This window comes from Zingiber officinale, chromosome 2B, assembly GCF_018446385.1.
Source record: "Zingiber officinale cultivar Zhangliang chromosome 2B, Zo_v1.1, whole genome shotgun sequence".
NCBI classification, from domain to species: domain Eukaryota; kingdom Viridiplantae; phylum Streptophyta; class Magnoliopsida; order Zingiberales; family Zingiberaceae; genus Zingiber; species Zingiber officinale.
This window is the reverse complement of record NC_055989.1, coordinates 116222652-116245584: the sequence shown is the minus strand read 5'-3', so window position 1 is coordinate 116245584 and position 22933 is coordinate 116222652. Positions and strand designations below refer to the sequence as shown.

Sequence of the window (22933 nt, the reverse complement as noted above, 5' to 3'; positions counted from 1 at the left end):
AACTCACGTTTTTGTTTGCAAATTCATGTGAGAAGCTTGTGTTTAAGCAACTCACATATTTGATTGCAAATTCACATGAGAAGCTTGTTTAAGCAACTCACGCTTTTATTGCAATTTAAGTCAACGTGAGAAAAGCTTGCCAATATTGATTAATGCTAAGGCCGATCACGTGGAATTAAAAGGAGAGGATTTTTTAATTTTAAATTTCCTTTGTACTAATCAATCATGAAGGGATTAAAATTATTAGAGAAATTTTTATAAATTTCTAGAAACAAATTAGGAAGTTTTAATTCTTGTGTGAATTAAACTTTCCTTGTTTTAGATTAGAAGTGGCCGGCCATGATATTTATGAGGAGGAAATTATTTTTAATTAAATAAATTTTCCTTTTCATGGCAAAAGAATTAAGGAAGTTTTTATTAAAATTTCCTTATTTGCCAAGACCAAGGATTATAAAAGAGGGGGTAGAGGTGCCTTCATGTGAGAATAACTCTATTATTCTTCTCCTCTCTTTTCCTCCTTGGTGGCCGGCCCTAGCTTCTTCCTCTTCTCTTCTTATGGCCGGCGGCAACCCCTCTTGGAGCTCTTGATGGTGGCCGGTTCTAGCTAGGAGAAGAAGGAGAGAAAGGAGGTTTTGTTTCTTGCATCCCTTGGAGCTTGGTTGGTGGAAAAGATCTTCATCTTTTGGAAGCTTTGTGCTTGGCCGAAATTTGAAGAAAGGAAAAGAAGGTGCTTGGTGGTTTCTCATCTTGGAAGATCGTTGCCCACACAACGTCCGAAGTTAGAAGAGGAATACGGTAGAAGACCAAGAGGTCTTTCTAGAAGGTATAACTAGTAATTTTTCTTTCCGCATCATGCTAGTTATTTATGGAAATAATACCAAATACAAGAGGCTTACGTTCTAGAATTTCGAATATGTTTTTTCGAAGTTGTGTTCTTTTGTTTCTTTCTTTTCCTTGTGATTTGATTGTTCTCTTTGGTTAACCTAAAGTTATTTTAGGAAATTAAATATTAGCTTTCTATTAAAGGTTTTGTCTAGTCGGTGGTGGTTGCTCCCATATCCAAGAAGGCCATGTGCCTCGCCACGTCAGTACTGGGAACTTTTTATGGAAATTAATATTTAATGGAATTAATAACTTAAGGAGACTTGGGTCGAACGTGTTAAGTTCCGCAGGAGATCCAAGTCAAAACCTAAAAGAACAAATAGATTAAGTTTTGGATCAAACGTGTTAAGTTCCGCAGGCGATCCAAAATTTAATTTAAAAGAACACATGGTAGCTAGGAAAAGGTTCAGACCTTTGTACAAAATTTTTGTACAGTGGAACCTATAGGTTTTCCGAGTAGCAACCAACAATTTCGAGCTAGGGTTTTGCCTCTGTGTATTTGGTATTAGTTTAATTATGCACATGTCATACATAATTTAGGCATGATAATAATAGGATGTGCTAACTTTGTGGATGCAGGATCCAACTATTATGGCTTATAGTTATTATATGTGTGATTGGACCCTTGGACATGTCAAGGGCATTTTATTGTGTGTGCATGATTGTATTATAAAATACAGCAGGAGCTGTATTTAGTTTTATTAGGATTTTATTTTTGATCTAGATACATGTACATTCCTTTTATGGAATATAGGATCAAAAATGTAAAATTCCATTTATGTCGCGGATCGAATCTTGCAAAGCGTGGAACCTTCTAAGGACCAGAGGCGCAGCGGAACTAGGAGCAAGATGGATGCGACAGCTAGACCCGGTGGCGGTGGCCAAATATGGCAGCAGCTTGGGATGACAACACACGGAGGACAACTAGAGATAAAAGTCATAATAGTTGAAAATTAGATTTTCTATTTATTGCTTTTATATTGTGCTGTGTGTGCATGTTGGTTTACATATTTAGTAGGCTAGCATAGTTAAAATTCCTCATTTATAAATAACTAAGTGGGAGAGGGATTTTTAAGTAAATCCCATGGTCTCCATTACTGGTTTGTAAGTGATGCAAACAAGCTTGCGCGTTGGCTCTGAGTGCCTTCCTCCATAACGGATGAGCTTGTTTGTGGATCACTAGAACAGACTTCCATTTTTGGATGACTATAGGAAGTTAATTAAGAGCGTGTGATCTTCCCCAACGGAAGGGGCATAATCTTATTAATGGACTTAGTGTCAAGTAATGGTATACACTTAGACACATCTAATAGTATCCTCCCATCGGAGTCACTGCTATTATTTGTGTGACCAAATGAAACCAACTATTAATTTGTCATAAAACTAGGTTGACAAGATAATAAAATTAAAGGGTTAAAACCCCTCTTACAAATGATTGATTTTGTATACGTCCACACTAACGTGGCATACAAAATTAACGATGTTTGAGATAATTTTATTTGTCATAAAGATACGTTGACAAGATAGTTAATGGGTAAAACCCTCCTTTTACAAATGTTGAATTTGTATACGTCCACACTAACGTGGCATGCAAAATTCACGGTGTTTGAGGTGTTGGTAAATTTAAATAATATTGTTTGAGGAATCAATGTTATTTTAAATTCAAAGAGTTTTGACCAAATATTTGATCAAAGACAGATCAACTATTAATTTTATCATAAAGTAAAGTTGACGAGATAATAAAATTAATGAATAAAATCTCCTCTTCGATTTTGTATACACAAAATTCATGGAGATTTTAAGGAGTTGATCTTGACCAAATGTTTTTGTGATTCTTAGGATGTTTGTCAACCCCTAGTAGTCATACTATAGAAAAAGACTTAGTAGTCCCAATTGTAATGATTGGAAATAGGACTTGGACATTAAGGTAGACTGTCTTCTTAGAACTAAGAACAATTTAGGTGTATTTAATTCATTAGTTGAAACATGTCTAGTGGTGTTATCTACCAGAACCTGGAGTGTAGATACAAGATGCCATTAATCATGTCTGCAATTCATTGCAGGGTTCCAGGAAACCCGACAACTAAATGAAAGGTAAATCACCATCCACATGGGCACTACTGTAAAAGTGGTAACTATTGCAGTGGGAGATGTTTATCCTTTGATAAGAATAAAATATGGATTTTAAGTAATTGTCTTTACGTACCAAGTTTAGAAAGAACCTAATTTCAGTTTCTAAACTATTATAGATATTATGTCTATTTTGATAACAAAGTTGTTATCAAGAAAAATAGGAAAGTTATCTATTCTGGTATGATGGTTGACAATTTATAATCCAATAAATTTCCACGATGCAACAAATGGAAATTAGTAACACATCTTCTAATTTTAAGAGAAAGCAACCTTCGGAAATGAACCAATTATATCTTTGGCATCTAAAGCTAGGTTATACTTGAGTAGGATTCATTGGTAGCTGATGAACTTTTGGGTTCATTGGTAGTGGAAATCTTTCCAACCTACGAGTCTTACTTGGAAGGAAAATAACCAAGAAGCTTTTAAGTCCAAGGGGTATGGAGTCAAAGATATGTTGAAAACGGTTCATTCTGATTTGTGTGATCCTATGACTATCCAGACAAGAGGTAGTATTGAATATTTTGTCTATTTAATAGACAACTATTCAATATACAAATAAATTTACTTAATGTACCGCAAGACTAAGTACTTTGATTAGTTCAAAGAGTACAAGGTTGATGCGGAGAAATGTTAAAGTAAAAAGTCACTATGGAAGATCGTAGTGGCAAGTACCTCTTGAGAGATTTTAGGAGTCACTTATCAGAAGTTGGATTTCAATCCCAACTAACTACACCCCAACAGAATGGTGTAGTAGAAAGAAGGTAAAGGACTCTTATGGAATAATTAGATAGATGATGAGTTATTCAGAAAATTACCAAATTTGTTTTAAGGATAAACTCTGAAAACGAAAGTGAACATAGTACCTTCCAAGTTAGAACTCTCTACTCATATAGAATTGCTGAATAGGTGAAAACCTATTTTGAAGCATATTCGGATTCGGGTAATCCAGCACATATGTTAAAGAGAGACAATGATAAGTTGGATAGGAGTTCACTTGTTTGTAAGTTATCCTAGATAAACAAAAGTAGGTTTATAGTCTTAAAAATCAGAAGGTCATTGTTAGCATCAATGACTGATTTTTAGAAAAGGACTATATAATGAACCACGTGCTCATAAGTAAATTTGTTCTTAAGGAAATAATAAAGGACATGTCTAACCTAGTACCAACTGTACAAGATGAGATACCACAAGAAAACTGCAACACGTATCACAAATGATACACAATTGCATAAAGTGTCTTGTCATAGTGGGAGGGTTGTTAGGCAACCTAAATAGGTTCATGTTTTGGGAGAGTTTTTGGACTCGATCCCTGAAGGACATAAACCGATCTCCGGACATATGATGAAGCACTCCAAGATAAATATGCAACATCTTGGCAAAGAGTAATGAATAATAGAATTAGAATATATGTATTCTAATAAAATCTGGAAGCTTATAGAACCACCAAGTGGTGTAAAAGCCTTTGGGTGTAAAAGGTCCGTAATAGGAAAGGGATAGACAGGAAGGTTGAAACCTTCAAAGCAAGGCTTGATGAAAAGGAAACTTTTCCACTAGTAGCCATGCTTAAGTCTATCCGATTCTTTTATCTATTTGGCAAGTGGATGTCAAGACATTCCTTAATGGAAGTCTTGAAGAAAGCATCCATATAAAGCAACCGAAGGGTTCATTGCAAAGGGCTAAGAGCATCTTGTGTAAAGCTCAATCGGTCATGGACTGAGGCAAAGCTTCAAGGTCTTGGAACATCCGGTTTATCAAAGTAATTCAGACCTATGGATTTATTTAGTAACGGATAAGTCTTGTGTATACAAAGGTGTGATGGAAGCGTGATGATATTTCTTGTACTATACGTAGATAACATTTTTTGGTAGTTGGAAACAATATCAAAATGTTGTCAGAAGTAAGGGTATGGTTGTCCAAACAATTCGATATAAAGGACTTGGGAGAATGAATATATTCTTGAGATCAAAGTAATAAGGGATCGCAAGAAAAGAATATTTTACTTATCCCAAGCTTCATACATCGGAAAAATTCTTGCTCGTTTTAAAGCATGCAAAACTACAAGAAAGGTTTCTTACCTTTTCAGGATGGAGTAACTTTATCTAAAGATATGTCTCTGTAGACATCAAAGGAGATAAAGGAAATAAAGGCAGTTCTTTATGCTTCGGCTGTCGGAAGCCTAATGAATGCTATGCACGAGATAAGAAATTTGTTTTGCCAAGGGCATAGTTGGCAGATATCAAAGTAACTCTGGACAAGGACAGTGGACTGCAGTAAAGCATATATTGAAGTACCTTAGAGGCACTAGAGATTATATGATAGCTTACAAGGCAGTTAATTTGGTCCTTGTGGGTTGCATGGATTTTGACTTCCAATCAGATAGGGACAATAATAAGTCAACCTCGGGGTTTTGTGTTTACTTTAGGAGGTAAAGTCATAACTATGGAAGAGTGATAAGCATAGGTGTTTTTCTGGACTCCACCATAGAAGCTTAGTATATGGCAAGCCTCTGAGGTAGCTATAAAATCTGAATGACTTAATAACCTCAAGATAGACTTAGATATGATTTCTGGTTTGTCCAAAGATTATTATAATTTATTGTAATAATATTGGTGCAGTAGCAAACTCGAAGAAACCATAAGTCTATAAAGGCAAGTAAACACAATAGAGCGCAAGTACCACCCAATACGAGAAATCGTATAAACGAGGAGAAGTTGTTGCTGCCTAGAATGCATCAGATGATGACCTATAGATCTTTTCACTAAGGTCCTTAAGGCGAGAGCTTTTGATGGACATGTTGAAGGGTTGGGAATCAGATGAATGGCAGCAGATATGGCAGCTTAGTCTTTTAGTATAAGTGGGAGATTGTTAGAGTGTATACTAAAAGCCTAGCTTTTGGTATAAACATTTATCTAGAAATAAGAATCACATTGGTCAAATGTCTACATTTATGATAAATGTAGTTGTTCAATTAATTTATATTGTAGATAACATGGTGTGTGGTGTCACACACAGAAGATCATGTTATCAATACCTTATAAATTATAAACAGTAGCTCACGACCATAATGGAAAGGTACAAACCATTAGAAGGTCGTAGTGTAATTAGGTATTAGTTTATCTTAACTATATAATTACACTAGTACACTTAGAGTGTATTGAGTAGGACCATTAGAGGCCGTTTCTTTTATACTGACTTTATAAAGAAACAAAAACCTCAGTTATTATGGAAGTGTGTGCTCTTAATCCTAATATAATAACAAGCACATATATTTGATATTTATTTCTTTAATTTATCAATGGGTGAGATTTAGTTCGATGAATCAATAAGCCCAATAAGTTGGGAAATGATATCACTTATAGTGTGTGTTGTTGATTATAGAAGGAAACTGTGTCCTAGTGATCTAGGTTGAGAATGTCCCCAAGAGGAGCTCATAAGGATTGTCATGTTAAACCCTGCAGGTGGACTTAGTCCGACATGACGATGAAGTTGAGTGGTACTACTCTTGGAGCTAGATATTAATTAAGTGAGTTGTCAGTAACTTACTTAATTAGTGGACATTTGTTATCTTAAACACAGGGAGACTAACACACTCATAATAAGAAGGAGCTCAAAATGTAATTTGGGATTGGTGCGGTAGTTCAATAATAATTCTTTAGTGGTATGAATTATTATTGATGAAGTTAAGTTGTGTGTTCGGGGCGAACACGGGAAGCTTAATTTCATCTGGAGACCAAAACTAATTCCTCCTCTCGGTCCCTATCGTAGCCTCTTGTATATAGAAAATTATATCCATCCAAGTCCATCTTCTAGTTCATGTTGTTTGTGTTGCTTCACACTGCTGAAATTAACATGAATAGAACAACAACTCACGGGAAGCTTGTGAACATTTTGCTTGCTAACGTTGATGTGTCAACGTGAGAAGCTGTGATGTGTCAACGTGAGAAATTTTGAGATGCCAATGTGAGAAGCTTGAGAAGCTTTGAGATATCAATGTTAAGCAACTCACGGTTTTTGCTTGCAAATTAATTCAACGTGAGAAGCTTGTTTAAGCAACTCACGTTTTTGTTTGCAAATTCATGTGAGAAGCTTGTGTTTAAGCAACTCACATATTTGATTGCAAATTCACATGAGAAGCTTGTTTAAGCAACTCACGTTTTTTATTGCAATTTAAGTCAACGTGAGAAAAGCTTGCCAATATTGATTAATGCTAAGGCCGATCACGTGGAATTAAAAGGAGAGGATTTTTTAATTTTAAATTTTCTTTTTACTAATCAATCATGAAGGGATTAAAATTATTAGAGAAATTTTTATAAATTTCTAAAAACAAATTAGGAAGTTTTAATTCTTGTGTGAATTAAACTTTCCTTGTTTTAGATTAGAAGTGGCCGGCCATGATATTTATGAGGAGGAAATTATTTTTAATTAAATAAATTTTCCTTTTCATGGCAAAAGAATTAAGGAAGTTTTTATTAAAATTTCCTTATTTGCCAAGACCAAGGATTATAAAAGAGGGGGTAGAGGTGCCTTCATGTGAGAATAACTCTATTATTCTTCTCCTCTCTTTTCCTCCTTGGTGGCCGGCCCTAGCTTCTTCCTCTTCTCTTCTTATGGCCGGCGGCAACCTCTCTTGGAGCTCTTGATGGTGGCCGGTTCTAGCTAGGAGAAGAAGGAGAGAAAGGAGGTTTTGTTTCTTGCATCCCTTGGAGCTTGGTTGGTGGAAAAGATCTTCATCTTTTGGAAGCTTTGTGCTTGGCCGAAATTTGAAGAAAGGAAAAGAAGGTGCTTGGTGGTTTCTCATCTTGGAAGATCGTTGCCCACACAACGTCCGAGGTTAGAAGAGGAATACGGTAGAAGACCAAGAGGTCTTTCTAGAAGGTATAACTAGTAATTTTTCTTTCCGCATCATGCTAGTTATTTATGGAAATAATACCAAATACAAGAGGCTTACGTTCTAGAATTTCGAATATGTTTTTTCGAAGTTGTGTTCTTTTGTTTCTTTCTTTTCCTTGTGATTTGATTGTTCTCTTTGGTTAACCTAAAGTTATTTTAGGAAATTAAATATTAGCTTTCTATTAAAGGTTTTGTCTAGTCGGTGGTGGTTGCTCCCATATCCAAGAAGGCCATGTGCCTCGCCACGTCAGTACTGGGAACCTTTTATGGAAATTAATATTTAATGGAATTAATAACTTAAGGAGACTTGGGTCGAACGTGTTAAGTTCCGCAGGAGATCCAAGTCAAAACCTAAAAGAACAAATAGATTAAGTTTTGGATCAAACGTGTTAAGTTCCGCAGGCGATCCAAAATTTAATTTAAAAGAACACATGGTAGCTAGGAAAAAGGTTCAGACCTTTGTACAAAATTTTTGTACAGTGGAACCTATAGGTTTTCCGAGTAGCAACCAACAGGAAGAGCCTCCAAGATCCTTCAAGAACTAGCGTTAAGAGTGGAAGATCACTGTGGAGAAGCTGCTGTAGATTGGTGATGAATCGTGTAAAGTTCTAGCGAAGAAGACACACGCCAACGGCCTTTATCTGCGCCAACGGTCGGATCCCGATCGATTGGAATGCTCCCAATCGATCAGGGAGGCTTTGGATCGATCCAGAGCGCCTCTGTGCTCTGGAAGTTTGCCTGGATCGATCGGCGGATCGATCCAGAGCTTATTGCGACATACAACACCTTCCCAATCGATCCACTGATCGATTGGGACCTCTGGATCGATCGGCTGATCGATCCAGAGGCATTCTGTGCGCTCGCGACTTCCTCCCAATCGATCCACTAATCGATTGGGATAAAGGCTTCTCGCAGGGACACCCCAATCGATCGGTCGATCGATTGGGCTCCAGCCAATCGATTGGCTGATTGATCCAGCTGTTGGTTTTTGCCCAAAACCAAGTCCCAAAGCCCCCAACCCAACATCCGGTCAATCCATGACCTGTTGGTTCATCATGCCTAGCATCCGGTCACCTTTGACCTGCTAGGACTCCCTCACCAAGTGTCCGGTCAATACCTTTGACCCACTTGGACTTTTCTTCATCATGCCAAGTATCCGGTCACTCCCTTGACCTACTTGGACTTTCACCAGATGTCTGGTCAACCTTGACCCATCTGGATTTCTCCGTGCCAAGTATCCAATCAATCCTTTGACCTACTTGGACTTTCACCAGATGTCTAGTCAACCTTGACCCATCTAGATTTCCCTGTGCCAAGTATCCAGTCAATCCTTTGACCTTCTTGGACTTTCACCAGATTTCTGGTCAACCTTGACCCATCTGGATTTCCCCGTGCCTGGCTTCACTCACCATGACTTCCAATCTGCCAAGCTTCACTCACTAGGACTTCTCCTCTGCCTGGCTTCACTCACCAGGATTTTCTTCTGCCTGGCTTTACTCACCAGGACTTTCATTCTGCCTAACATCCCAGTTAGGACTTCCCAGTCAAGTATCTGGTCAACCTTGACCTGCTTGATTCTTCTTCAATCAACCTTGTATTGTCAAACATCGAAACTGAAACCAAGACTCAAGCTTGGTCAACCAGGTCAGTCTTGACCTGAGGGATATTGCACCAACAGATACATCTTTAAAAATGTCCATTAGGTATCTATAGGAATGATATGCTAGTTGTAATATCATGGTGATCAATTTGAGGTAATTCAATCTAAGTTTTTTGTAAATAGAATAATGCATGAGATTTACACTAGCTCCAATATCACAAAATGCTTTACCTATCAAGGTTGTACTAATTTTGCTGGGGATAGAAAAACTCCATGGACCCATCCTTCTTATGACAGTTGCGCTTTAATTTGGAGGTAGCATGTTCAAAGTCAAGGCGCTACACTCCTTAGTTAGAGCAATGGTCTCGTACCCATCCTTCTTATGACGGTCGCGCTTTGGAGGTAGCATGTTCAAAGTCAAGGCGCTACACTCCTTAGTTAGAGCAATGGTCTCGTACACATCCTTCTTATGACGGTTGGAGATGATTTCTTTCATAAACTTAGAAAATTTAGACATTTTTTGCAATGCATCAATGAAAGGTATCTCTACGCAAACTTCTTTGACCTTTTTTAAAAATTTACCAAACCCTTCGTCTTTCTTAGCCTTGGCTAGTCTTTGTGGGAAGGGATTTGGTGGTACAAATCTCTTCACTGGGGGAGCTTCAATTGATTCATCATTCTCCACTTCCTCTTGGATATGATTATTGTGTGAAGGAGTAAGAGTAGGCTCTCTAATTAGAATATGTGCAATCCCCTTATTCTTCGCAGTCACTTGAGGTTCACCCAAGGTCCTTCTGCTTCTTAACTCAACTACATTGTAATGCTCCATAGGATTTGGTTCGGGCTTTCCTGAAAATGTCCTTGGGGATCTTGATGATGAACTAGACACTTGTGTCATTTGATTATCAAACACTTTAAATGTTTCTTAGCATTATCCATTTTTTTTCACAAAGTTGCTTGATCTCATTCTTCATAATTACTTGAGTGACTTGCATTTCTTCAAGATTTTTTTAATCTTGAGGGTTGTGAACTTTGTTGAAATCCAGATGATTGCCCTACTTGATCTTGATTATTTCGATAAGAAAAATTTAGATGATTCCTCTATCGGAGGTGTAAGTTCTGGAGTAGGGTTTATTGGGTCTCGGATTGAAGTTGCCAATAGCATTCGCTTGTTCAATTTGAGCCAATTGTACAGTGATTGCTCCTAATTAGCAAGCTTCCTTTGTATGCTTTGTATTGCCACAAACTTCACAACATGTATTCACTGCATCATTGGATTTGCATTCATTGAGTTAAACCTCTTTGTAAGAGCATCCATGTTCGCAGAAATTAAGTCCAAGGTGCTCACATCATATTTTCCAACAATCTCAATTCGGTTACTTTATTCTAATGCCCATATGATGATTAAGTATCACACTTTCAATTAGTTTCTCAGCTTCATTAAGTCCTTTGTTAATTAAAGCTCCACCCGCTGTAGAATCCAAAGATACCTTTATTTAATACTTAATTCCATTATAAAAGGTATGGATGACAATCCATTTTTCAAGTCCATAATAAGGGCACTATCTAAGAAGTCCCTTGAATCTATCCTAGGCTTTATATAGAGATTCTCTATCCTTTTGTATAAAGCTTGCAATAAGATTTCTCACATAGGCAGTCTTGCTTGGAGGATAAAACTTTTTCCAGAACCTTTGTTTACATTTTTCCCAAGTGGTAAAGATGTCAACAGACAATGAGTTGAGCTAAGCTTTAGTCCTATCCCTTAGTGAAAAACCAAATAAAAGTAGTATGACAATAAAAGTAGTATGACAACCTTTGCTGAAACATCATTCATCTTCATAGTGCCACAAATCTCATAAAAAATTTCTAAGTATTGGTTGGGGTCTTCAGTGGGTCCTCTCCCAAATTAATTTTGTTGCACCATAGAAATAACAAGTTTGAGTTCAAAATTGTTAGTCTCAATAGTAGGTCTGCTGATATTAGACCTTAGGCTCCTTGCATATGGCGCTGCATAATTCTTTAAAAGTTTGTTTGTCATGGTAGATTGTATTTGTTCTTCTTATAATTGTCTTTGAAGATTTCTTCTTCTTCTTTCTATCAATCTTAGGTTCAATAGATAAAAGATCTCCTGTAATGTTAAACCTTCACATGCAAAGAGAACAAATCCAAATCTCCTTAAAAATAGAGTTCTAAAACAAAGTTATTTACAAATAAGTAATTACAGAATTTATGGGAAAGAAAATTAAATTGCAAAACTATTAACAAGAGAATAAATGCAGAATTTATTAACAAAAATAAAGGAGCCTAGATTAACTAAATCATCAATCAACTAATGTTAATCGAAAACCATCCCTGGTAACGATGCTAAAAACTTATTGTCTAATCACAAGTGCATAGTTATGTCATCAAGTAATAAAATATCAAATTTACAGACACTATTGATTAAGCACTAGTTGAGTTTGTTAAATAAGTTATCTAAGCGATCAAAAGTTGTGTGAATGCTTGAAAGAAAGAGATTAAGAGAGAGAGAGAGAGAGAGAGAGAGAGATCTAATTAGAGCAATGATGGAAAAGAGAGGAATTGGTTTAGGGAAACACTTTTATTATTTCGATTTCATTATGATGCTAATTGTTGCTCTATGTATTGTTCATCTCCTCACCTCCATGTTTATGCTCTTGTAGGGATTCTAACCAAATTATCGGTACAGACTGATAACTATCATTTTATTGTATTATTTAGGATCCTATACTCATATTTTTGAGTTGATCGTGTGCTAAATCTGTAGTTATATCATATTTCACAAGTTAGACTTATTTTTAGGTTTTAATGCAATATATCATTTATTTGTGGAATTATGGCTAATCATTTGAATGAGGTCTTTGTAGGCAATGAAGGGGCATGGAATCAAGTCAGATCGATCTAAATTGGGCCCAATTCTGAGATTAATTGGAGAGATCAAGCTCTGAAGCAATCTAGGTCGCCCATTCGAAATCCGAGGAGATCTAGGTCATCCATCACAATTTGGTCCATTTCTGGCCATCCGTTTAGATTTGAGATCAGTTTAAAAGGAGAGACTACAATGTCATCGCGCTTCTTTGGCTCCCGATCGAGATCACCTCTGTTCTTTGCCAGCTTCTTCCACTACCACTCCTTTGGCCACTCGATGCCTCCTTCCATCTCACAAGTGATCCCACTACCACCGGACCACAGGACCACCAGAGGTCAAGGGGTTCCCTTCCTCTGACAATCCATCATCCTCCCTATTTCATCATTCATTCGCCGATGCCACCTCTACTTCCTCGATTACACATCACCATTGGCCACTTTTCATCCACCATAGGCATCACCATGAAGTTAAGGGGTTTCCTTTCCTCCAATCGTGATCCATCTATCAATAATCAGCGACGCCACTTCCATCTCAACTAAGGACAACCATCCGCAACCATCCACCAGCGCCAAGGATTGAGTTGGAGTTTCCCATTGTTGATCCTTCTCCTCCTTTGTATTTGGGGTTTCCCTTCTCCAATCATCCCTCTGACCACCTCATCTTCTTCTAGGACCAACTTCAACCACAATACCTTTCAACCTTAGATCCAGTTCCAGCAGCTCTTCCACAAATTAGGACAACAACTCCATCTCTTCTTCTTCATCCATATTGCAAGTTTGGTTTGGTCCTTTGATGTGTTGATTTAGATCTAATTGTTTGTTGGTTGATCTTTGTGTTGATTTGTTATGTTGAGAATGTATTGGATTTGGGTCTCTTGTTTAAGATTGCATGTATTAGGGTTAATTTGATTCATGCCTACAACTTGTTCATTGAAATGTTTCTTCCACTTGATATGCTTTAGTTTTGTAATTCCATTTATTTAGTTGTTTGCAATGTCATTCTTATTAAATTGTAGGTTAGTTATATTTGTTAACTAGATAATCTCGCAATGTAGCTTAGTTTTAATTCCATCATCATGAGTAGATTAGGGATACTTTGCTTTGTGCTCTCATAGATGAGATTAGAGTATCTTTATCTTTACTGTTATTAGCTTAGGATCTTAAATCCAAACCTTATGTTCGAATAAAATTGCATCATAAGATTTATCATACATTGTCTACATTCCTTGTGAGAGATGACCTGTGCTACTGCCTATGCTATGTTAGTGTAGAGAGAGTTCGATACTTAATTGATTTTGATACAACCGTAGTGCGACATACGGGTGTTTATTATGGGCCCATGAAGGTTACATTAGAATATTTACACCACTTTCAATACTATTAAATAAAGATATAACACTAGAAAGTCTGGTTAAAGGGATACACCTTGTCACATAAGGGTCCCTGATCATACAGTCTAGATTATATAAGTCACTTCTTAATATTAAATTGGGAAAACTCATTAAACTCTAATTAGCTAATCTCTTACTTATTTTCAAGGTGATGACTCTAGAAAGTCTGATTAAATGGATACTCTTTATCACTAACGACCCAGTTATACAATCTAGAGCATCTTCTCTATATTGTGACCAATTCTTTATATCTATTTACACATCTTAAATTTCGAGGGATGTCTTAAGGTAATTGTCTTATGGTTTTACTAAATATAGATTTACTATTTGAGTGCATATTATATGTTTGATTGTCTTAAACTTATTTACTGAATGCTCGCAATACAATTCATAACATGAGAAATTATGATTGGATCACAACTAGTGATTATCTCTACATGTGTAATTATGAACGTATTGAAATTTTTCTAGTCGTCGAATTGATACATTCGAGCATCATCAATTATGTAAGACTAGCACCGATTATACTCCTTGGTTCACCAAGCAACTGCTTTCTCATTAACTGGAGACATTGAGATGTCAAGAGTTAAACATGGATGCTAGTTATGTTAACTAGTTCATTAGAGTGACTCGCTATAAGACTTCATATGATTATCTATAGATATGGATATATCTGTGAAACTCTTACTGCAGCTCGAGTGCAAGTTTTCTTTGACTTGAGGTATACAAGTCATCTTGGTCATGGAGACTTATACTTTGACATCTTAAGAAACCACCTCATTGAGGTGTGGACCCAGGATGATTGAAGATATTTGGATAGCCTACAGAGGATTCACCGCTCCTTGCAAGGAGATGCATACCTTATGACCACTCATTAGGATTATTGCTCAAAGTCTTTGGCCAAAGCATCACATGTTAAGAGTACAAGAGTCTTGTACACATATACGAGTAATTTGAATATGTAAAATGAGGAAGTATTACTTGGGCTAGGTGTGACATAGTCAGTCTAGTGGGGACAAACATATAGACCATGTCCTGAACCAAGTGGGTATAAGACGAGTGAAAGGAACAAGGCATGACTCATTGTAGCTGCTGAAGGGTTTAGAATTAGTTCTAAGATCAACTATGTTTTTTTAGCTAATTGAGGATCATGATGTACTAATAGGTTTCACTCATGATCGTTCTATAAGTAAGTAGTTAATTATGGATGATCAAGATAAACCGAGAACCTATTGGGGCACATGCACTAATGAGTTTCTAAAAGACCTAAAATAAGTTAAAGAATATGATTCTTAGATCAAGAGATAAATGTTTGGTTTGACCATACATAAGATAAATATGGAAATATTTGTCATGATAGAAGCGTGGATGGGCTACATCTCTTATGGTAGAGTTGAATCATATTTGATTTAATCATGAATTAGTTATGAACCAACTTAGTTTAATTGTGAATCAAACCAAGGGGATAATGAGCTAATTTTTAGTTAAGGGATAATGTGTTGGATTTGGGATTTCTAATCCAACTCATTAAAGAGGATTATATATATATATATATATATATATATATATATATATATATATATATATATATATATATATATATATATATATATATATATATATTGGAAATAAGTTTTATTATTTGGTTGATTGGCTTTTGGAAATCCAATTCTCCTCTCCCTCTCCTCTCTCTCCCGTAGCCAACAAGAGGGTGATCCCTCTTGTTGTTGTGACCGCCACAACGGAGAAGAACTCTCCCTTGTGTGCTTCTCTTCTTCTTCCTCTTGATCCTTTTTCTTCGCTCATGGCTAGTAACTTCTGAAGGAGATGCTTGTACTCAAGGAGTTGTCTTGAGGAGCTCAACGTAGATAAGAATAGAGGCGAGGTTCGATAATGTCGCTATGGTTGATGCCCTTCTCGTTACAAGTCATTCATAAGGTATACCTAGCGTAAATTTACTTTTCATAAAATTTTAATTATACGATCATGTTTAGCATGTTATATCCTTGTATGCGTGTGGTGTGTATAATGTAATAATTAGGAATTATTATTATTTTATTTTTTGCTGCATATGTTTATGAAACGTGTTCTATCACGCACCCAGATCGAGCATATCTTAAGAGTGGTATTAGAGACTGATCGTGCTTCAACATGATCGTAAAATTATTTGACGGTTCGTAATTAATGTTATAATTAATTTTAGATTTTTCTAAAATTATTAAGACTTTTTTCTATTTTTGGAAGTTTTCTAAATTGTTAAAAAAAAAAATCATTTTTGGAAAGTTTCTAATATAATTTTGGAAAATTAAATTTAGAAATATTATGTTAATTTATAAATTATTATTTCTGAAATTTTAAGAAATATTCTATTTTTTAAAAAAATTCTAATTTGTTAAGTAATACCAAAGATAGAAAGATTCTGAAATTTTAAAAAAATCTAGACCTAAGATATTCTAAATTAAATTATAGAATTAATTTTTTCTAAAATTTTTAGATTTATTAAAATATTCTATTTTGGAAAGTTTCCTAAATTGTTAGAAAATACCAAATTTGGAAAGATTTGAAAAATCATTAAAAGTTTAGATTTGAAATATTCTAAATTAAATTATAGAATTAATCTTTTCTGTAATTTTTAGATTTATTAAAATATTCTATTTTTAGAAAATTTTCTAAATTGTTAGGAAATACTAAATTTGGAAAGATTTGAAAAATCATAAAAAATCCTGATTTGATTTATTCTATAATAAATTAAGAAATATTAATTATTTATTTCCTAAATTATTAGAAAATTAATTTAAAAATTTGTTTCCAAAATAATTAAAGATTCTTGATTGATAGGAAGATTTTAGATAAAACATATTAATTAAATTTAGAAATTAGTTTCTTAATTTGATTAGATAAATCTTGATTTATTAAAATAAGATTTATAACATATTTTTATTTCCAAAATAGTATTATAACATATGTAAATTTATATCATATTCATACCATATTGTATGTCATGTAGATGCGTTAATTATGACATGATTAGATTTTACCATGCGTGTGATGTGATTAGATCTTACCATATGTGTGATGTGTCATGCTATGTCATGCGTGCGATGTGTCATGTCATCATTTATGTCATGCGTGTGACATGTCATGTCATCATTTATGTCATGCGTGTAATGCTATATAGATAGAATATTTGCATGATGTAGATAAGATCAAATCCCTTACAGAATATTAAATCTACACATTCCGTTAATATGGTAAGAACCAGAGTTTAAGTTCTTACTTGAGTTATTAGCCAAAGTTAAGCTCAAACTTGAAATTAAATATGTTCAAACTATAGAGATACAATTTCATGATTAATGGGTATGTTTTAAACTTGAAGCGTTGATTTGTTGTGCCCAAGCCGTGATCAATATGGATAGAGCTGAAGTTGGGCGATATGCATTTGATGTATAGTTGTTAATGTGTTAACAACTCGATGTTTATGCGAAGATCAAAAAGTTGCTAGCATAATGTGATAGTTGCATATAAGTGATATGCAATCGGTAAACTTGTTACCTACTGCTATAGCTAAGAATGACTTGTTAGCCAAAGTTAAGGTTATTCTTATCTATGGTGGATATCAACCCACTTGGAGAAAACCTACCATCTCCTGAATTAAAAAATAAGGGTACTTGAATTTGATAAATAAGCGAGCTTTTATGTAAATTGTTTGCATAAATAATATCACGTCTCTCATATATTCTCATTTTTGTATTTCTAGGTTAATTATTTAATTATTACTTTTATTAATCTGTGTTCAATTTTAGACTTGAATAAATTGATTGGGCCGAGCTTCTTAGACTGGTTTCAAAATTTAAAAATTGTTCTAAAAGTTGAGAAAATAACTTATGTCCTTGGTCAGCCTCTTCTCACAAGTATTGATGCTGATGCAACTGCGAACCAATTGTTGGCCCTTCAGAAACATAAGGATAATTCTATACTTGTAAGTTGTATCATGCTAGCTGCTATGACTCCTGAACTACAGAAACAACATAAGCATTTGGATACTTATGATACTGTCTTTCATCTTCATGAGCTATTTGATGAGCAAGCTAGATCTGAAAGGTTCGAGATCTCTAAGTTTCTCTTTTGCTCAAAGATGCAGGAGGATTCATCCGCAATATAATATGTACTAAACATGAACGACTATATAGAGCGTTTAGCATCACTCAGTTTTATAATAGATCATGAGTTAAGTATTGACTTAATTCTACATAGTTTGCCAAAAGTCATTCATAATTTGTGATGAACTATCAGATGAATAATTTAAAATCGACCATTCTCGAGATGATTAATATACTCAAGACTATAGAGTCTTTTGTTAAAGGTGAATAGAAAGTTGTGATGTTAGTAGACTCCTTCAAGAAAGGTTCTAAGAGGAAGCCAAAACATCAGGCTAAAGAGAAGAGTAAAAAGGCCAAGACAGTAGAACTGGCACAAAAGGGCCAATGCTATTATTGTGGTAGCATGGGATATTGGCAAAGAAATTGTAAAATCTATCTTGAGTTCGTGAAGAAGAATAAGGCATTCTATGCCCCATCATCTTTAGGTATTTTTATTATTGATTGTTGTGTTATTTCCTTAGACACTTGGATATTAGATACTGGGTGTGGCTCACATATATATAATGAAATACATGGACTAAGGAATAGTAGAAGACTCATCAAGGGAGAAATAAGTCTGTGAGTTGGGAATGGAGCAAAGATTGTTGCAGTCACCATCAGAACATACTTGTTATGACTTCCTAGTGGACTTGTCTTAGAACTAGATAATTATTATTTTATTCCCTTATTAATAAAGAACATTGTTTCTATTTCTTTCTTAAATAGAAAATGTTTTCATTTGACTTTTAGTAACAATTGCTGTTATATAACGTTGAATGGTATTTTTTATGGCACTGAAACTTTATACAATGACATCTACGTGTTAGATACATCTAGTGACGCATTCAACATTGATACGAGCAATAACTGCACCCGATTAGATAATCAATTAACCTCTTACTCATGGCATTGTCGCCTTGGCCATATAAGCAAGAAACGCATGTCCGAATTACAAAAGATTGTAGTTCTTGAATCATTTGAATAGGATACATTTGATACATATGATTTATGTTTAAAAGGTAAGATGATAAAGTTACCTTTTTCTGTAAAGGGTGAATGAATTGATGAGTTACTTGGGCTCATACATACCAATGTATGTGGACCAATGTCAACTCATGCACTATGAGGTTATAGCTACTTTATTACTTTCATTGATGATCACTCTCATTATGAGTATGTTTATCTAATGAAACACAAGTATGAAGTCTTTGAAAAGTTTAGAGAATTCAGAAATGAAGTAGAGAAACAACTTGGTAAAAATATCAAGATACTTCAATCCGATCGAGGTGATGGGTATTTAAGTCCAGAGTTTCAAGATTATCTAAGGGACAATGGTATATTGTCTCAATGGACTCCGTTATATACACCACAACATAATGGTGTATCAAAAAGGCATAACCGGACCTTGTTGGACATGATTAGGTCAATGATGGATCATGCAAATCTTCTCAAAATTTTTTAGGGTTATGCACTCATGACAACTGTTTACTTGCTAAATAGAGTCCCGACAAAGGTAATCTCAACTACTCTATATGAGGTATGGACTAGTAAGAAACCCCTCATATCTTATTTGAAGATATGGGGATGTCCTGCTTATGTGAAGAGGACTATATCAGACAAGTTAGATGCTAAGTCTGATAAGTGTTTATTTATTGGATACATTAAGAAAACTAAGGGTTACCAATTCTATCACCCCTTGGAATAAAAGATGTTTGTTTCAAGGCATGCTACCTTCCTAGAGAAATAATTTCTCTTACAGGAAGCAAGTGGGAGTATGGTTGAACTTGATGAAGTTCAAGAGACTCCAATAAACACTAACGAGATGCCTAGTCAAGAACCACAACTAATTATGATACAACCTCCTCGTAGATCAGGTAGGACATGTAATATTCCTGAGAGATATGAATCTCTTATAAGAGAATCAAATGACATGTTACTCATTGAGGATGAGGAGCCCACTGATTACAAAGAGAATCTGAATAGTTCAGAAAATGATAAGTAACTTATAGCCATGAAGTCAGAAATGGATTTTATGTACAAAAACCAAGTTTAGAATTTGGTGAACTGATAACCATGATTTTGCTGCACTATTTTGATTCATAATGCATGTTTTTAATGACCTTATTCATAGATGAAACCTATATTGACATCATATTTCATGCATTACATTAATCTTGGACTTAATTTCAAATTGGCTTATAATCATGGTATTAGATGCTAATATTCATTATATTCTTTGTAAGCATCAAGAGTGCCATGGACCCGATCAGATCAGACCACATTTGGGCTCAAATCTAGGGCTAATCAAGTCGATCAAGTCTTGGAGCAATTTGGACTGTTCATTGAAGATCAGAGAGATCTGAGCCATTCATCACGAATCTGGTCCATCCAAGCCAAGAGAAAGCACATCACAACCGTTGATGAAGATCTAGAGGTTTTGATCCGGATCTGAGATGCATTTACCGTTGATCAAGACTCGACGTAATCTGGACCGTCCGATAAGAATTGAGAAAGATTTAAAAGCCTTGAGAAGCTACAGTGTTTGTGGAGCTCGGCGTTCCTCGCAATTTCCGCACTGTTCACCGTCTTCTTCTTTGTGATGCCGAAGCCTCCCATTCCTCTTCCAGATCTGTAAATCAAACCTCTTCATCTCCGGCGAGCTTGCAATGATCTGACGACCAACAATCAAGGGACAGAGCGTGATTTGAGGGTGTTCCCCGTTCGTGATCTTGCTTTCCGTGAGCGTCAACCAAGTACAGTTTTGAGGGAGCTCCCCGATCTGATGCTACCATCATCCAACTGAAGAGATTGAGGGTGTTCTCTGTTCTTCAGAGTTCAATCCATCTTCGATTTCACCTCGCAATTCCAAGGCATCCTCTGTTCTTTGGCGGCTGGTGAGTTCAAGTGATCCTAAGCTAGTTAGGGCGTTCCCAGTAGTTGTGGACTTCTCCTGAATGATGCTGTGAGTATAGTTTTTCGTCAGTGATTGCCCGAAGGGCGTTCCCAGAGGTGATTCTCTGTTCACGGCAGAGAGGAAGGAGTTTGAGTTCAGTTTTGGGTGTGGAATGTTTTTAGATTTTGATTTCTTTTCATTTCTCATATCTGAAGATATGATAGTATAGATTGTATTTTAATTTCTAGTTTGAATTACCTTACCCGGTCTTTACAAGTTGGTGCTTAATTTCAATTTATAGATTTAGAAAACCCCCTTGTTCGATTCTTTAGATTTGTGTGACAGTGTTCATGCTTGAATGTTGAATGAATCACTTGAGATTTTCATTATTAACCTCTATTAGACATTGTTGAATGTGATTGAGGATTGAAGACTTGGTGATTAAGATGAGTATCAAATTTGATTGTGATGGTGAATGAGATGTTGCTTTCGATTTTGCAATTGTATTTAGTTCTTGAGTTTAATGGCTAATGTGAATGTTGAATGCTTTATTTCTGTGAATTTGAATGGAATGTATATTAATTAACTCATTTGATGAGATGATACTTAAAAATCCAAATTTAATTATTGATAACTTGATGAGGTGGAGTTTAATCATGTTTAGACGAGAATGAACCTTCTTTGATTTTATTTTTGATGGTAGAAGAATTTAATTTGCAATGTGAATCAAATGGAGAAGCATATTTGATCTTGTTTACGAGAGAATTCAATTTGAATCAATTCTAGAATTTACACACACTCACTAGTTATCCTTGGAAAAATACGACTTGAGACTCCTTACTACAACACGTATCTTTAGTTTAGTTGAGTTTCTGAACTTTATTAATTTGAGGCACCTTGTGACATGCGAAAAGGCTCACGCTATGAACCCACCTGAGGGCATAACACCTATAAGGTGCAAGTGGATTTTCAAGAAGAAAATCAACATGGATTACCTACAAGGCAAGGTTGGTAGTGAAAGGCTATTATCAAAGGCAAGACATTAACTATGACGAAACTTTCTCACTTGTAGCCATGCTTAAATCTATTTAGATACTCTTGATCATATCAGCTCATCATGATTATGAGATATGGCAAATGGATGTGAAAATAACTATCCTTAATGGAAATCTACTCGAGGACATGTATATGATATAACCCGAAGGTTTCACATCTGTTGACAAAAACAAAGTATGCAAGTTTCAACGATCTATTTATGGACTAAAGTAAGTATCTAGGAGTTGGAATATCCATTTTGATGAGGCAATTAAAGAATTTTATTTCTCATAAAATATAGATGATCCTTGTGTGTATCAAAAGGTTAGTGGGAGTGTAGTCGTATTCCTGATATTATATGTTGATGGCATATTACTTATAGGAAATGATGTGCCAGTTTTTCAGTCAGTTAAAGTTTGGTTGCCCAAAATATTCTCCATAAAAGATATGGGAGAAGCAACTTATATCCTTAGGATGAAAATATCTAGAGATAGGTTGAAAAGGTTGCTTGGTCTTTCACAGTCGACATATATAGACAGAGTGCTAAAATGGTTTAGCATGTCTGAATCCAAAAAAGTTTTCATACCTATAAGGCACAGAATTCACCTTTTGAATTCTATGTGCCCACACACAGAAGATGAGAGGATTTGCATGGATAAGATACCTTATGTGTCTGCAATAGGATCTATCATGTATGCTATGTTATGTACTAGGCCCTATGTATCGTATACTCTGAGTGTTACGAGCTTATACTAATCAAATCCAGGATTGGATCATTGGGCGATTGTCAAGATGATCCTTAAGTACTTAAGAAGAATTAAGGATATGCTCTTAGTTTATGGAGATAGTGATATGATTATACGTGGATATACGGATGTCAGTTTCCAAATGGACAAAGATGATTCCAAGTCCCAATCTGGATTCATATTTATATTTAAGGGTGATCATTAGTAGAAAAAAATACAACTCGAAAAAATTTCCACTGAAAGGAACCTAGCGGATCCTTTGACAAACATTACCACAAAGTAAGTTTGAGAGTCACGTCCATCCTTACGGATTAGGACACCATGGCAATTGGAATTGG

General features: G+C 35.4%; 1 non-coding gene across 1 annotated transcript; it reads left to right on the top strand.

The window, feature by feature from the left end:
- Positions 1-11050: 11050 nt before the first annotated feature.
- On the top strand, positions 11051-11157 carry LOC122049872. The gene has a single exon (XR_006131122.1). It is a non-coding gene; the product is annotated as a small nucleolar RNA R71 (small nucleolar RNA).
- The last annotated feature ends 11776 nt before the right edge of the window (positions 11158-22933 follow it).